Source organism: Zerene cesonia, chromosome 6, assembly GCF_012273895.1.
Source record: "Zerene cesonia ecotype Mississippi chromosome 6, Zerene_cesonia_1.1, whole genome shotgun sequence".
NCBI lineage: Eukaryota > Metazoa > Arthropoda > Insecta > Lepidoptera > Pieridae > Zerene > Zerene cesonia.
Window position 1 is genome coordinate 4,340,354 of NC_052107.1, and position 2,853 is coordinate 4,343,206.

The following is a 2,853-nucleotide window of genomic DNA, read 5'->3' on the forward strand; positions in this document are numbered from 1 at the left end:
CATACCCATAGACCTACCTTGTCAGTATTCGCTATGACCGATAATTTTGGCGTAACGGAAGCAAGGCAAAAGGCCTACCCGCTATGAATTATTTATCGTTTACAGATTTAAAGCGAATATGAATCGTTTTTACTGGTTTAAATTTATTTTCAGTAATTTATTGGAGTACAAACGTTTCAGCTAAAATCCCACGAGACATATATATCTACTCAACGTCGTTTATGTTGGAATTTCTTAGTTGTTCTACATATATTTTACTATTAAATTTATCCTTATAAGAAAGTGATATATCTAGCTATACGTATGAGCAGAATACGGTTTTACATCGAATCCTACTATATCCTATCCTACTATCCTACTAATATTATAAATGCGAAAATTTGTAAGGATGTGTGTGTGTTTGTTGCTCTTTCACGCAAAATCTACGGAACCGATTGCAATGAAATTTGGTACGTAGACAGCTGGACAACTGGTATAACACATAGGCAACTTTTTATCCCGATATTTCTACGGGATACGGGCTTACGCGGGTGAAACCGCGGGGCGCAGCTAGTACTATATATATATGGACAATATTATTTATTTTATATGTTAGAGCGGGGAATCGATCACCACCGTCCATGAATATTTGCAGCAGCAGAATCTCTGCAAATGCGTTACACGCTTTTTGCGATACGAAAAGTATTTAATGCCGGAACAAAGAAATAGACTGCGAAGGGTGAGGAAAAGGATACTCTGTTATATTTCACTTTAGCCGTGTATATACTGACTTTTTTATAGGCTGCTTATACATAGTATTATGAATTCAGAAAATTTATTTATATGCCAAATGAAATTAAAAACAAAACCAAATTCATATCAATACAAAGCTTGATTGAATTCAAATTTTTCATTAAGAAACAGATGTAGTATGAAATACATAATACTACGTACTTTCAAAGTAGTAGTAAGAACTGTTCATATCACATGTTCTAGTGACACTACAAAGAGCCCTGTACTATGGACGTAGGCACTATGAGTAAAGCTGGACATTTGTGCCGGCGCTTTGACCTCAAACAGTGATGTAATTGGATATTCCATCCTCTTAGTATCAGAGTTGAAACCAGATAATTAAGAACATTTGAGCTGATAGCATCTGCAATCACGCACAATACACGCTTAGTTAATTGCCATGATTAAATAAAGAAAAATGAAACATTTAAAAAAGCTAATCTATCAATTGTTTTGTAAATTTATTACTTTTTATTTCTTTTGATGATACAGAAGAGTTGATAAACAATTATGAGTTAAAGTCATCTCATTTTGACAACTTTAGATTCCTTGATTGCTATATGATGCTGTTATCATAAATATCTTAAACCATCTATTGAGCATGGAGTAATTAAACTCAAGATCTCAAGAGGTTTATACCCAACACCGGCGTAGACTAATTACGATATCAGTCTATACCTAGAAGCATTTCTTGCAAACAATAGTTTATTGGCTTGAAGCTCTGAGAAGTTTGCATTCAATCATAAATAAACACTCAACAAATCTGGGTATACCTTAGGTATTGATCGAAAATACGCATCCAATGTTACGATGCAACATTTCTGTATAAAACGTTTCGTTTTGTATATATACACAATGAGAATCTATTATTTGATATTTGAAAGTGTTCAAGCATATGGTGAAAGTTTCTTAACTCGTAGTGTTTCTATGTTATTTTCGGTCTTTTAATTAAATTTTGCTCGTAGTAACTCTCCAATGAAGATAGTATACCTAATTAACTATCAATTAGAATAAAAAAGTTTAAACCCTTACAGCGATATAAATTCGCCAAAACCGTTTAATAAATCTCTTCAAATCTGTCCAGTTTTTTTTCCATCTCCCACATTTCATAGTTATTTCATATAAACTTAACCCTTGTATATCGTCATGTCAACTAAATAACGCCTGAACGAAAACACCTACGAGTATTACAATTTAAAGTCATATAGACTACAGGCCCATATAGAAAAAATTACAGGTCATTTGAACCACCAGGTGACCTATCTAGAACGATATAAGGGCATAAAATAATAAGATTCAGCACTATGCCGTCACTTGTAAGCTGTCCAACTGAATGCAGGTGAGAATTCAAAAGTACAGGTAGAGTGAGTACATTTTGGTCACATGTTTTTGTACGGCATTCTTACCACCGATAAGATCCATTAAAAATAATAAGAAAACGCACAGTGCCGTAAAAAAATGGTGCGCCACAAAGTCGGATTTATTTTTTATTTTCCGACAATTACCGGGGTAAATTTGGTCATTTGATTTTGTACGGCATCTGCGTCATACTATTTCAATACTGCTTCTAATCCATTATTCCGCAACGCCGTACAAAAATCATGCGACAAGGGGAGAAAATAGACGGTTGCAGTCCCCTCTCTTTCCGTAGTCCAGGGGGTGATTTGACACAACATGAAATAAATTTATTTTAAAAGTATTTTATGCATAGATAATATTTTTTTGTGCGCCGTACTTTTTCGTTGGTTCAAAGAGGAAAAAAAACTGAAAAAGAAAAAATCCATATATCGAAATATTTTTTTCAATTAAAAAAACACAAAAATTGCTACATGTCTGCTAATTTCAGTATCATAAGTACTCACATATTTTTGGAGCGACGTTCTGTTATGACGTTTAGCATTTGTAAGGAATATCGTATTATATGCGGATGTACTCGGCTTGCCGAGTAAGGTGTTTGCGTACACTCACACAAAAACACGAGCGAGCTCGTAAGAATTTTTTTTTCTTTATATTGAAAATAACTTGTTAGTGTGTTAATTTATATATATATATATATATATATATATATCTATTTTTTTTTTT